The 15,624-nt window shown below is 46.2% G+C and overlaps 1 protein-coding gene across 5 annotated transcripts in view; it reads right to left on the reverse strand.

The window, feature by feature from the left end:
* The window catches only part of TIAM1 (TIAM Rac1 associated GEF 1), a 395,420-nt gene that overhangs the window by 261,249 nt on the left and 118,547 nt on the right, over positions 1 to 15,624 (reverse strand). For 4 of the 5 annotated variants that reach the window (XM_057696186.1, XM_057696184.1, XM_057696189.1 and 1 more), the window contains one exon: positions 4,576 to 4,743. The exons of the other annotated variant lie outside the window; for it this stretch is intronic. The gene's annotated coding sequence lies outside the window, so the exon portion shown is untranslated. The remainder of the gene's footprint in view (positions 1 to 4,575; positions 4,744 to 15,624) is intronic. 5 annotated transcript variants of the gene reach the window in all.

Consider the following 15,624-nt stretch of genomic DNA (forward strand, 5'->3'; position numbering starts at 1 on the left):
GATTTGGCCTGCAGCCTATGGTTTGCCCGCTCCTGGATATCAAATGCACAAAGTATGGAATGCAGAATTGGGCAGCATTAGAAAGCGTGTTTCATCTGCTCTTTTCAAGAAACAAGATGATAATCAATGCCATAATAATTCCTTCCTCAGATACTCCTGTGTCGAGATAGGAAGATCTCCCCTCACACACAAATCAGTGTCACTCATTTGCACACCTCCTTGTAGACCACATCATTCTCCCTTGCATTGAGCCCCCGTCTTTGTGCCTCTGAGAGAGGGATATTATAAAACAGATCCTCAGCCTGCTTATTCAAAATATGCAGATGAAACGTACTGTCTCGAGCTGGCTAGTCCCCTCGCCACGTGCGCTCATCTTTTGACACCAGGTCCAGACCTCAGTTTCAGGGAAGGCGCAGGCAAAGAACACGCGAACAGACAAACCTGGCATCATCTTCCTCCACAGGGTTCCTGCCTCTAAATGAGATGGACGCTGAATCCCAAAGTCACAAGCGTGACTCGGCCGGCTCCCCCTGCAACAGCAGCTTGGGTTACGTTACCTGCCCCGGTTCAACATCTGGAAATCCACAGAACAACCCTGGGGGACGGATGGGAAGGGTGCTCAGGGAGCATTCTTCCAAGTTCATGGGGACTGCAAACAAGACGTTGGGCAGATGGCAAAGGCCTAAAAGAAGAGTTATGATTTGGCGCCTCACCCCCTGCACTTCATCCCACATCAGTGATCTCTCCAGAGCAACGCTCCCAGGAGCCCATGGATCTGGCCACTCTGAAAGCGCAAGAGAGAAAATTCCAGAGCCGCAGAGAAAAAACTCCGACGAGCCTCAAAAATGGTCAGGATGCATTTGCTTTGTAGCATTAGGACGCACGATCTGAGCATCCCAATGTCCAGGCTCCCTTCCTCATATGGATTTCCTTAACAGCCAGGGGAGCAGCTGAACGTCCATAAGAAAAGCATAAATCTACCACATATGTACACGTCTGGCTCAGATGGTTTTCATCAGACTTAAAAGAGAAGCTGTCCTCTTTCTTCTCAAATCTAACAGTGAAGAATCCCAAAGGCCATGCAAAGCTCTCAGAATGAATCAACCACAAACGGGAAACACCTCCTAACAGGACCAATTATGGATGGACGGAGGTGGGGGAAACAGCTCTTCCTACGTGTCCGGAGCGCAATTAATAAAAGCATCCCAGGTCAGCCAAGGACCCTCCCCCACCTCCTCGTTGTCTCTTGTCCAACTTGATGACTTCCAGAACTAGGATATAAAAAGTCTCTACAGCAGGAAGGGATACCAACCAGAACAATATGAGCCTCTGAAGGACAGGTGTCTGCGCAGTTGGACCTGGACCACAGAAAAGAGAAATTCTCTCTTCTGTTGCCACCAGTGCAGATGGATGGGATCTGAGGCTCATTTCCTCAGCAGGCAAAAACCCAGGGAAGAGGAACTGGGAAAGGTCACGTCCAAACAAATCTATCAACCAAACTAAGAGAGTCCCGGAATGTGCAGGCGGACATGCACCGCCCACGAGAGGAGGAGAAAGCAAGCCCTGACTTGAAAGAGTCAACTTCTCTGAGGACCCTTCCCGCAAGTGGCCCTGAGAAAGCCCTACACGGTCAGCTGGTTAGACGGGTCCGTGAAGGCAGAAAGCCACGAGAAAAGGTATGGCCCCTGAGAGATGGGGAATGTTCTGTGCGACTCTTCCAACAATGAGCAACTCCCTCCACCTGTGAAACTAAAACTCATGTGAAATTAGTACTTGATACAAAACACACGGAAGAGCCTCAGTTTTACAAGGTCTTCTTACCCTTCAGCCCCCAAGGAAAGAGAATTCCGTTCCATCCAAGACACCGTTATAATGTGCTTAACACGAGGCTGGGAATTTTTAGCAAAGTTAGCTAGGATTTATAGTAATAGTACAGTACCGATTACCTTATTAATAATACTCGTGGCAGTCACTGAAGCATGTGTTCCTCCCAGAGATGAAAACTGAGTCACCATTAAGCAAACCTGTTGAGTTAGTGAATAAATCCCTTTCTGTAACCATAAGCATTGAAGATAGTCTCTCAAAGTCCACACACCCATGTGTAAAAACTGAACTGTGTGCCCCCTTCTCTCCCTCCTGTTTCTAATCCAGGAATCAGGGGCGTGGGTGATCAATTACTGATGCCAGAAACCAACGCAACTAAAATGCACCCCCTTGCCTACTCCCAGGTTGCTTTTCTTGGTACCCAGACTTTTCTCTCCTCCATCACTGGGTGTGATGATGGGACTGCCATTGCTTCTGGGTTTAACATTCTCAGCATCTCCTCCATTTTCTTCATAGTGCTTTCCTTTCAAGGGCCCTGTGACTACATGTTACTGCCTAAGGAAGGGCATTTGGTCTTTTAAGCTCCTGAGTGATCTGGAGAGAATACTGGCCTCTGTTTTTGGCCATAACCCAACAGAATGCTTTCTTCACGTCGTCTCTTCTACCCATCTCTTCCGCGTCTGGCTCTCAGGTCAGGCTCATCTCTCACCTAGCTCCTAACAGGCCTCCGTGTCACCCAGACCTCCACCAGCCAACCGGCCTTCCCGATACTACCAGAGGGATTTCTCTAAAAAGACGGATGGTAGATGTCATTCTCTCCTCCTGAGTGACCCTCAGCGGTTTTTATTTTCTGCTAGTACAATTCAACCTCCTTAGCGCTACCTTTAAAAAGGCCTCCACAACACGACCCCCACTGAACTTTCCCTTTTCCCTTCTGCACAGGCCCTCACAAACCCTACCTACCAGCCCCGCTGGACAAGTCCTCCTCCTCCTCGTCCTCCTCCGTCGAGTCCTGCAGCCTCAGGCTCCACCACTGCCCTGGTGCTGCTCCCCCAGCCCTGCCCACCTTCCCTGTCCTCTCACCCCCCCAACCTCGGCTCACCTTCTACGCGCCCTGCAGGATCCACCTCAAGGGCTGTGCATCCCGCAACGTGATCTTTAGTCCCTGCTCAGGGCTTTTGCTCCATTTCGCTTACATTGTGACACAGATTAAGGCTTGCGTTATAATCATTGATCATCACGTCTATCTTCTCCGGCAAATTATAAACTCCGTGGTGCAGTGAACACCCCCAGGAGGCCCAGCACCAACTCTGCTGCTTCACACACAGTAAACAATCGATGGAAACAGGCCAAAATCGGAAATGAGCAAATGCAATTAAAACGATGGGGAAGAGCAGGGAGTCTATACACACCCTCCACTCCACCTTGGAACCTGATCAGACCCACTGTAAACAGCTGCTTGGAGCAGTAAGGATTTTCATAGCCATCAGCCTGCCCCTGGGATTCGTAAAGAGAGGTTCTCATTCTATCTGAACCAAGGAGTACTAACCTTCTGTTGGTTTGTGAGGCCTAGACATCTTCCATAAAGCCAAGGTAAACTTGGAGATTTATTTAATATGTATCGCCACACCACCCATCACTAATTAGGCAATTAAATTCCACAAGCAGACTTAACAGCCTGAGAGGGTCTCACGGCTGGAACTGCAGGGATCTTCTGACACTATTGGAATTTGGGGGGCTATATTTGGGACACCTGGTAGTGGCCTCTGAAGTGAATCCAAGTAACATTAAATATGACCTAAGCAAAGACCCTGATCTGGAGCTGAATCGCCCCAAGTCACAGGAACGAAATGCATGGTCTTTAATAGGGATTCAGCCGTGATATGCAAGATGAACTCTGGACATCAAGAAAGCAGAGAACAAGAGCATCCATTCCACAACCTCTGCAGGTCGGTCACACCTACAGTCCCCTTGGACGCTGCAGACACTGCCAATACTCTCAGCCATGTTCTAACTACAGAGTCAGGGTTGCAGAGGACACATCCATGGTGGTTTTCAACAGGCTGACCTGGGATGACAGTCTTACTGAAAAGGAGACATGATAGAACCCATGTCCGAAGGGGTGGAGGGCACCCCACGTGGTTACCAGGGGTAAAAGGCACCAGGTAGAGGCAACAGCCAGGACAAGGGCTTTGAGGCAGGGGGTTGCCTGGTACCTCTGAGCCACAGCCAGAGTGGGGAAGCAAGGGGAGAAGGGGAGAGGGGAGAGGGTAGCTCCTGTCAGACCCTGAAACCACTGCAAACACTTTGATTTAGATGCTTGGGGTGGGGGATTAAAAAGTACAGGAAGGTTTTGAGCAGTGTGTCTGACCTAAAAGCTGCCCCCTGTCTGGGGACAGAGGGTGGGAGGGCAAGACAAGAGCAGAGGGGCCCATTCTGGAAAAGGCTCCAAGGCATCCACGCATGGACCACACAGCCGCCGTCCTGAGTTAGGGCTGATGCACCTGCTACCAACATGGATTTAAAAGGATGCAGCAGTGTCCCCCTCACCCACACCAGCGGCTCTGGACAGAAGCACCACAGCGGCCCTGGCGAGGGAAAGCCCGTGACTCTGGATGAAAGAGAGACCTCTCAGCCCTCAGGCCATCTCCACGGCAGCTCTCAGCAGAAAGGCGAGCAACGAACTCAGTCCAGCTTTGAACAAGGGCAGTGATAGAGGTCACCCCAAATGAAAAGGAAACCAAGACCGACCTTCTCGTGGGATCTCCCCTGGAAACATGGAGAACACACACACCGCCGGAGAAAAAAGGCAGCCGGCCAATCCCGACGGCTCAGGACTCCGCACAGAACTTGGTCTCAAAGAGCAGCCTTTCGGAGCAAGCTGTGTGGTGAGGTCTCTTAGAACTGGCCCTTCTTTTCCTGCAGCCGAACAAAAGAAACGGGGTCAAGGTTACACACTCAGGTGGCTTTGAAGCCCAGCTGTGTCCCAGGTCTCTCATCCCGCCACTGAATCCCAGCTGGAGGGGGAAGCAAAGTGCTCTCTGTGCCCCTCCCTCCATCACCCCCAGACATGGCTGGTAGCCCAGAGCACCCCACCCTGCGACCAGCTCAGCCCCGACCACGTCTGAGGCCTTAGGCAAGTCACTAAACACCTCTGGCCTCCCTTCCTCCTCTCTACCACGAGGAGTGAGTGAGATCACTAATGAATGTGTCCCTTACCTGGATGACACTCAATAAGAAAGAATTAGTCTTGGGGGCATTATTGCTAATTCTCTTAACCTGTCCATGAATGCATGAGAAATTTGCTCCTTGGAAGCAATGTAAAATAATGAAAAGATTCAGTGGTACCAATAAGCAAGAGATGCATCCTCATTAAACAACAGAGTGACACATCTTGAATAGTGAGGGACCATTTTAAACATGCATTCACAGAAAAGAAGACCCACCTCAAACTAGATGCCACCTTCCCCAAGGTCTTGGCCCTTCACGAACAGATAAACCTCATCAATACTTGCAAGGAAACTGTTAACATGAGCACATTTAGACACTGCTATGACAGCACTGTAAACACTCCTTCTGATCTAGAAAAATGGTACAGATCAACCAGTTTGCAAGGCAGAAATAGAGACACAGATGTAGAGAACAAACATATGGACACCAAGGGGGGAAAGCACGTGGGGGGGGTGGGGAGTGGAGTGGGATGAATTCGGAGATTGGGATTGCCATATATATACGTTACTAATAAGAAAAAAATATCAAATTGTACACTTTAAATATATGCATTTATTGTTATGTCAATTGTATCTCAATAAAAGCTCTTGAAAAAAAAGACTGTATTATAATCAGAAAAAATAAGAATGGCTATCACAGTAACTCAGAGAAGGTGCAGGGGAAATGATGAACGCTTGGAGTATAAGTTCTCTAAGGGCAGGAACTGATCTGTCTTATTTACAACTATATGCCTAGTACCTTGCACGATGCCTCGCACATATGAGGTGCCCCATAAATGTGTCGGAATAAACAAAAGAGTGAATGAATGAACAAATGAATATCCGAAAAGCTCGGTGAAGATGACACATCTCAGAAGTAGCATATACATTTGCTGATCAACATGAAGGCCAGGAGCAGGAAGACATCAACGACAACCCTAAGTTTTTTGGACTCTTTGGCTAAGAGAATGATGAACCACTAGTGAAGACAAGTAAATCTACAGGAGGTACAGGTATACAGAAAAGCAAAGAGATCACGGCAAAATGCCAATGAATCTGGAAGACATTAAGTTTCAGGAACCAGCAGGGAATCTACCCTGAAGATAACAAATTTGGACGTCACTCATAGGAAGCTTATATCGGAGATCAGAGCTTCCACGCACCCCATCGTTTATGGAACATGTGCTCTTCGTCAACGGCAGAGTAGGACATGCAGGTCAAGACGGAATACACCACTCTTCTGGGGGCCCTGATGTCCTAACCTGACCTTTTTGCCTAACTGATATTTAAACATATTTTATGAATACACACACTTTACAGAAAAAAAACAAAACACTCCTTCTGGACATGAATTCATAATCAAATGTATTAGACGCATGTAAAAGTTCACACCCTTGGACCCAGGAACTCTGTATCTAGAATTTTTAATCTAGAGATATAATAAAAGATGCATAGATTTATACATAAGGAAGTTCATAAGTCCCACCACTAAGAAAATCAAAAACCGGAAAACTAAATGTTGAACCAGAAGAAAACAAATTAAACTATGTGACATCCTTATAAGAAACTACTATGAAAGTTTTAAAAGGGCGACTTTAGGAAAAATATCTATCAGGAGAGCTTGAGCTCCCTGAGAATGTGGTAAATGGATTAGACTGGATTAGAAGAACACTCTTGACTTTGTCACATAATAATATGTTATGGTACAGAAAACAGGCTTTGAAAGGAAAAAAAAAAACTCCTTGAAGCCAAAAGCATGGTCCAGGCCAGCAACATCAGCCACGGTACCTGTGGAGAGACCCAGGGGCCAGAGCATCCCACTTTCCTAACACTTCCTCTGAACGCCAGTGAACTCAGGTTCCAAACATCTCCAGGAATTGAGTGTGAAAAACCGCTATTTCAGGGAGGCTTACTTAAAGGATATCTGTGAAAGAATTTTCCAGTATCCTGCATGCAAGTCAGCTTAAAGACTCTGAAGATAAATGAATTCAACATAGGTTCTAAGTAAAGCATGCAAGATTGTCTAAAATGTTGCACCACTTTAGAATTGAAGTGACCCCTGACTTGTTTTGTTGTTATTGTTATTGGTGGAGGTGCTTTTGACTGAGTTTATACTTCTCAAGTCTTTTCTCAATAACGTAGACTTTCCTTCGGAACTTAAACGTCTATGTAGTTAGTTAAATGGCATCCCTGAAAATTCACATCCACCTGGTTATGTCCACGTAACTCCAAAAAATGATCTTATTTGGAAATAGGATAGTGGCTTGGCAGATGTAATGAAGTTAACATGAGGTCACACTGGATTAGAATGAGCCCTAAAGCCATGACTGGTGGCATTAAAAGAAGAGGAGACACACAGAGAATAAGGTCATGTGAAGACAGAGGCAGAAATTGGTTGGTGCAGCTACAAGCCAAGGAATGTTAGAGATTGCTGGAAGCCACCAGAAGCTGAGAAGAGGCAAGGAAGGATGTTCCCCTAGAGCCTCCAGAAGTAGCAAGATTCCTCCAATACCTAGATTTTGGACTTCCAGCCTCCAGAAATGTGAGAGAACGAAATTCTGTTGTAAGCCACCAAGTTGGTGGTGATTTGTTACGACAGCCCTAGTACGGTACTACAGTGTACAAGCAGAAGTCCCAAAGACAAGAGAGGATAAACACACAAAGAAGGATTGACATGGACCGAATGTTTGCATCCCCACAAAATTCATACACTGAAGTCTTAATTCCAAATGTGATGTTATTTGGAATTGGGCCTTTGGGGAGGTGATTAGGTCGTAAAGCTGGCGTCCTCATGAATGGGATTAGTGCCCTTATAAGAAGAGACATAAGAGAATCTCCATCTCTGCCATCAGAGGATACAACAGAAGGTGTCCCTCTATAAGCCAGGAAGATGACTCTCACCTGTGCCTTGACCTTGGACTTCCCAGCCTTCAGAACTGTAAGAAATAAATGTGTGTTGTGTAAGCCACCCAGTCTATGATGCTTTTGTTATAGCTGCTCGAGCTGAGTCAGGCAGGATTACCAGAGGGCAAGGGTGCTAAGGACACACAATACTTTACAGCTCCATCTCAGACCGGGTGTAGGGGGTGGGAGATAGTGATGAAGAAAAGATGAAGATAATGTGAACACTTTTTTAGCAGTCACCTTGTTTCTCAGAGCAGCGGTTCCTAGGAACCTGCATGCATAAGCATCACCCAGCAAAAGCATTAGAACAGACTCCTGGGCCCTCCCATCCCAGACTCGGATGCAGTCGATGGTGTGTTTTTTTTTTCCTTCAGACCTTTATTGGAGTATCATTGCTTTACAATGTTGCGTTAGTTTCTGCTGTACAACAAAGTGAATCAGCTATATGTACACATATATCCCCATATCCCCTCCCTCTTAAATCTCCCTCCCACCCACCCTATCCCACCCCTCTAGGTCATCACGAAGCATAGAGCTGATATTCTTGTGCTCTGTGGCAGCGTCCCACTAGCCATCTATTTTACATCTAGTGTCAATGCTACTCTCTCACGTCCCTTCCCCCACTGTGTCCTCAAGTCCGTTCTCTACATCTGCATTTTTATTCTTCCCTGCTGCTAGGTTCTTTTAACACGTACTCTCATGTTCTGACAAAGCTAGATTCCTGATAACACTCAAAAAGACTCTGCTGGGGATTCAACATGCACATATAACAGAAACAACCTCTTCAGAGATGCCCATATACCCACCTCTCCAGCCTGGTCTCCCAGGTCCTCTCCAGCAACCCCAGAGCACATGACCCCTTCATGCCTGACCTCACACCATCTGTGACTGCTGCCAGGAATGTCCTGCACCTCCACCTGCACCCGCCTTTACCTGGCTACTCCTGCACTCATCAGCACAGGCCTGACTGCCTCCAGGAAATCTCCCTGACCATGAACTGACCACTCGTTCATTCATTCAACATCTCTCGAGAACCTACAAAGAACCAGCGTTCTTGGTACCAAGAAAGATGAGCTCCACAGAATTGACATTCTCGTAGGTAAAGACATAATAAACACACAGATAGTGGCTAGGAACTGGACTCTGGAGCCAGACAGCCTGACCTTGAATCCCAGGACAAGCTCAACCCCTCACGGGGCTGTTGCCAGCATTCAGTGAGTCGATACTTTTAAGAGTGCAAAGATCATTACTACTCAAGAAACAAGATAATTTCAGATTCTCATACATACAACAACAAGCAGGGTACCATGACAGAGGAACCTGATACTCTATCATGGGGTGGACATCATGGGGTAGGGAAGGATTATTTAGGGTAGACTATTTTTTTCTTTTTAGGATTTTTTTTTTTTTTGATGTGGACCATTTTTAAAGTCTTTATTGAATGTTACAATATTGCTTCTGTTTTTTTATGCTTTGGTTTTTTGGCCACAAGGGAGGTGGGATCTTAGCTCCCTGACCAGGGATTAAAGCTACACCCACTGCATCGGAAGGCAAAGTCTTAATCACTGGACTGCCAAGAAAGTCCCTAGGGTAGACCTTGAAGGAGCTGTGTCATGAGGTTTGGCCAGTCTCAGGGATCCGACACTTTAGTTCCCAGGTGGCAAAATCTCAGATGTCAGAGAGCCAGTCTCCAGCATCTCTGCACGTAACGTGTCCCTTGGCAAGGACTTAGCTGTTCTCATCATAAAGATTTGAGCAACATAGTCCTTCAAGCAGCTCTTAGAGCGGGGTGGGGGGAGGAGAGTGCTGATGGACAGAAGCACAGCAAGAGAAGGACAAAGCCGATACTCCTGGTGGCTGACACCAACCATGATCAGCCTCAGGTCCCTTTGATGCCATCCTTTGGAAACCCACAGATTCCCACTACTTCCCTGATTACCACGTAGGGTACTTCAGGGTGGGGAAGCATCTATCTTTGAGTACACACAAACTAGAGCTAGCGGCATACAATAAATGTAGTGTTGGATGAATAAAGGAACGAATCTACAAATGGTCCTGGGTAATGATGCAATAAAACATAACATGATATATACCTGAAACTAATATAATATTGTCAGTCAACTTTATTTCAATTAAAACACACACACCATGATGGTCAGGTTGCCTGGAAATGGTAATGGCTGGACCTTACATGCCACAACATTTTTGATCATCTTACAGAACCCTCAATATCAAGGTAAGTGATGTCTGATGAAATAGGCCCTAAAGCTTCAATGGACTGGTCCACGATCTCACATCTATTTACCAGGCATGACAGGTACTAGCCATAAATGGCAGCTCACAGCATCCATTTCCACCTATAAGTTTAGGCCCAGAAAAACTTTATACCCTACAGCTGCTGGCACCATTCAACTCCTTCCTGCCTGTCTCCCAGCTTCTTCTGTTTCTGTGTCCCAGTGAATCTAAAAGAGCTGCCAGAACATTCACTGCTTTAAAAAGTTCTGATGGCTTCAGCACTGACACTTCAGAGGAAACAGCTCCCTCCAGAAGACTGTGGTGCCCTCTAGAAAAGCCTCTACAGGATACATCACCTCCACTCCCACTCATGGTGAATCACAGTTAGGAGGGGAATGCACTCACTGCCCCAAATGGGGGTGAGGGTACCCAGAATTAAAGGATGCAAATCTGAGATGTGTAGGATAAAGCTTCTAACCTTTGCTTTAAGATACTTCACAACCCTCCCTGCCTCCATCCTGTAGCTGGCCCCCACCCCTTGGCCACTTGAGGCTCCTTGATGCACCAACCCCAATGAACACACAGAGTTATCTGTACACTTTTGCTCGTGACTGCTCGGAAGTTCCTTTCCCTCCATGCACAGGGTGGCTTCCTAAGATGTTTTACGCGTCTGTCAAAATCCCATTCGAGCATCATCATTGCTCCCCTAAAGATTCCTTTGAATGCTTCAGGGAGATCCACCCATGCTTCAGCATCCATGGTCCAGACTGTGCACCACCCATCAGCATGGCTGGCTGTCTGCCTGTGACAGGGTGAGCTCCTCAAGGACACGAACAGGGTCTCACTTTTTACCGCATCACTATCACCAACAGTCACTTAATAGACACTGATTAGAGGGATGGCCCAGTGTGAGATCTGTGGACAGCCAGCATCCTGAAGACATGGGCTTAAATTAAGTCACAGCAGCCTCCCCTCACTTTCTGCCCATTATACACTTTCAAAGCACCAAAGTCTCTCCATTACAGAGATTACCATTTCGTGATGCATATTCAGGTAGAAATTCACTTAATGCCCGTCTTCCCCACAAGACTCTTTAAAGCCAGGGGATGTGTCTGGTATTTACTGCTGTATCTCTTGGCCCCAGCCCTACATCAGGCTCTTGGCATTAGGAGCAATCAGATGGTGATAAACGAACCCCTCACATGTGAGATTAGTTGACATCTTGGAACGTTAGACATGAACCTTGCAAACATTTTGCTGAGTGCAAGAAGCCAGTCACAAAAGGTCACATTTATATGAAATGGGATCAAAATAGGCAGAATAGGCATATCCACAGAGACAGAAAGTGAATCAGTGATTGCCTAGGGTGGAGTGAGGGGGAGGTCTGGAGGGAAATGGGTAGTGACTGCTGATGAGTACCGGGTTTCTTCTGAAATTGACTGTGGTGATCAATCCACAACCCTGAGGATATGCTAAAACCCACTGGCTCATACCCTTTACATGGTGAGTCACACGGTATATGAATTATATCACAATAAAGCTGTTCAAAAAGGAAGTTGTACAAGTTCTGCCGTTATGGATATTCACAGATTAAGTCAGCTCAAGAAAACTAAATGGCATCTTCAGGAGAAACCATGGAAATCTTTAGAAGACGTAATTTTCTTAATAGATGCGGATTTTATTGTATTTAGTTTCCTATAACTAGAACATAAGAGAATGCTTAAAAGCATTTGAATTTCTTATTTTTAAGGTACTGGAAATTGAGATGCAGAAGTTCAGCGATTTGTCTGAGATCTCACATTCAGTTTGTAGCAGCTTAAGGTCCAAACGCAATCACAGCAGTGCCATTTACAACAGTTAAAAGATGGAAGTGACCCGAGTATCCACGGACAGATGGCTGGTTGAACAAAATGCGATATATACATACAAGAGGATACTATTCAGCCTTAAAAAGGAAGGAATCCTGGCCACGTGCTACAACGTGAACGAACCTTGAGACATGAAGCTAAGTGAAAGAAGCCAGACACAAAAGAACAAATACTGTTTGATTCCACTTACATGAGGGACCTAGGATAATTAAATCCACAGAAAGAGAAAGTAGAATAGTGGTTGCCAGGCGCTGGGGGAGGAAAGAATAGGGAACTGTTGTTTAATGGGTACAGTTTCAGTTTTGCAAGATAAAAAGAGTTCTACAGATTGATTACACAAGAATGTGAACATACTCACTACTGACCTGTACACTTAGAAATGGTTAAAATGATGAATTTCGTCTGATATGTATTTTATCACAATTTACTACAATTTTTTTAGAAAAGAGAGAGATCCAACCTAGGTATCCTAACTCTTATCCTAGCCACACTCTGCAGCATGGCCCTCCCAGACCCAGCGGAACGCCCGAATAAGATGGAGAAGCACATTCTACTCCATCAGACTTCACGATGGAGGAATGAGAGTCACTCTCTCCAAAGGACTGCTTCCGAGGAATTTCAAGAATTTTAACAAATCTCCGCAGCACTGATCAGTACACAGACCAATAAAACAGACGCCACTTCACAGGTCTGAGTGTTCCCAGAAGAAAGCCCTTCCAGGAGGTAAGTGGGCAGCTGCAAAAGGTAGCCGGCGATGGGGGTCAGAGAAGCTCAGCCAGCTTTCTCCAGGACAGAGCTTGTCAGACCAAACTGAGCATAGAATCAACCAGGGATCTGGTGAAAATGCAGGTTCTGGTTCACCTGGGTGAGGCCTGAGAATCTGCATTTCTAACAGGCTCCCAGATGATGCAGGTGCGATGCTGGTCCCAGGCACCACTCTTTGCCACTTTGAGTAGCCAGGGTAGAGATGAAACTCCACACCACATTCCCCTCCCCCGATGAGACCCTATTCTCGTGAGCTGGAGCCTCCAAGAATCCCTCCACCTTTAGTGGAACTAAGCACACCATCACAAGCCAAAATGTTTCAGCTCATTTTAGCTTGAGTTAGAAAACATACACATTCAAATTTTATGGTTTACGAAAATGTACGTTTGAATTATATTAAAACTGGGTCAGTGGGTTGACGGCTTGATTCTGGGGGGCATAGGCGAGGGGGGTACCAATTGCGGTCCATTCTTTAAAGGGAATATTAGATATAACTTAAAACTCAGAAGTCTGTGGAATTAGGTCTAATATTTGATTCATAAACTTGTTCAAGTCCCTTGGTAAACCATACTGGCAAAAGCCACGGTACAGAGAGAGCCCAAACAGTCTGCTCTACACAGAGTCATAGACAATACGGTTTTTTAACCTTGGTTTTCATGAAGTTTGGTTTATTGTGCCAGTTCCTCGTGGAAATTAATAAGGAAGGAAAGCCATCTGCATAGTGATAAGAGGTTTGTAACGGCTGGAGCCTGCAACCAACAGGACAGATGTCACAGAAGAAAAGACGAGGGCCAAGAGAAACGAAAATGACAGATTACGTTTTTAGGATTAGAGGTCACCAATTAAAATGAAAAAGATTCCAATATGGAGGGGGGAAAAAATCTTTTTAAAAAGAGACAGCAAAGGACTGGCTCCTTGCAATCAAAAACTATCCCCAGATACTCTACAGAAACTGAGATGGGACTACAGAGAACTCTGAAACTTGACACCAGATGAGCTTCTAACTTTCACTACAGTTGCTAATACCCATTGCTGTGTCTGTGTCAACTAATTAGCCCTCTCATTTTATTGCTATTTTCACATTTTTTTAAATTTATTTATTTATCTTTATTTATTGGCTGCGTTGGATCTTCGTTGCCGTGCACAGGCTTCCTCTAGTTGTGGTGAGAGGGGGCGGGGGTTCTCTTGTTGCGGAGTACCAGCTCTAGAAGCATGGGCTTCAGCAGTTGCGGCACTCAGGCTCAGTAGTTGTGGCGCACGGGCTTAGTTGCTCCACGGTATGTGGGATCTTCCCAGGCCAGGGATCGAACCTGTGTCCCCTGCATTGGCAGGCGGGTTCTTAACCACTGCGCCACCAGGGAAGCCCTCATTCTACTGCTATATTAGCAAGTCCCCCAAATAGGAGACGGTGGTTTACCTGCTACTCACAAGATCTATTAAGTGATTCCCTCAACGTTCAAAGCCTATCAGTCTTCACCTGTTGCCAAATCGATTTAATTTAAAAAAAACAAACAAAAACAAAAAAACAAAAACAAAAACTTCATCTTAAAGGACATGAATAAACAATTCAAATGAAAAGCTCAAGATGCTACAGCAGAAAGACTACAGTGCTCAGTTCTAGCCATGGTACGGTAAGAGAAGATTTTTCATACTCTGTCCTGATGGCATCACTGGTACAATTTTTTTGTGTAAATTGGCGACATATAAAGACTCTTTACAACGTTCATTCTCTTTGACCTAATAATTCCTCTTCTGAGGCTCTATCCTCAAGAAATGATCCAAAATTTAGAAAAAGCACCAGATGGAAATAAAAACATCCTCTGCAGTGTTTAGTCACAACAGAATAAAAATTAGACACGGGGGTTTGTCCTCTGTCATTGGAGCTAAGCAGGAACTACATTTCCCAGAATCCCCTCTCCTGGGCAGAAGTGGTTTGGGATCTGCCATGAGGACAGTTTGCCCAGGATTGGAAAGCACAAGTGGAAAAGCAGGTGGGTTCAGGGTGATGAGCTCCACGCGGCACAGCGGAGGAGACAGCCCCTCTAGCTCCTGAGGCAGACACATGTGCAGCTCCAAGGGCAGGGGGCAGGGTGTCTTCTGCAAGTCACCCCAAGTCATCACCAAGGTGGGAGGTCGAGAGAGACGTGGGCTTCAGTGTGTCCTGGCTCTTCCCGCCGCACCCGCCGCTGTTTTCCTGACATGTCCAGCCAGGCACAGAGACAGCAGCCTTCCGCATACTTCTTCCAGCTCCCACAAGTGCACGGGGTCAACCTCCCATGAGAAATCCCTCGTCTGCACCTTTCCCTGTGATGGTTAACTTTATGTGTCTGCATGACTAGGCTAAGGGATGCCTAGACAGGTGGTAAAACATTATTTCTGGGTGCGTCCGAGAGGGTGTTTCTGGATGAAATATTTCAACAGGTAAAGCACTTCAATCGGTAGACTGAGTAAAAATTGATCACCCTCACCAATGCGGGCGGGGGGGGGCGCATCACACAATTCACGGGGGGCCTGAGTAGAACAAAATGGTGGAGGAAGGGTGAATTCGCTCTCTCTAGGCTGGAACATCCATCTTCTCCTGCCCTGGGACACTGCATCCCTGGTTCTCAGGACTTCAGATTCAGACTGAACCACACAACTGGCTTTCCTGTGTCTGCAGCCTGCAGACAGCAGGCAGATCACGGGACTTCTCTGCAACAGTAATCACATGAACCAATTTCTACAACAACTCTCAACACGGCCCCCACCCTCTCTTCCTCCAGACGGATAGGTAGATAAATAGATAAATAGATTCTATTGGCTTGTTCTGTTTCTCTGGG

Source organism: Hippopotamus amphibius, chromosome 10, assembly GCF_030028045.1.
Source record: "Hippopotamus amphibius kiboko isolate mHipAmp2 chromosome 10, mHipAmp2.hap2, whole genome shotgun sequence".
In the NCBI taxonomy this organism is placed as follows: Eukaryota; Metazoa; Chordata; class Mammalia; order Artiodactyla; family Hippopotamidae; genus Hippopotamus; species Hippopotamus amphibius.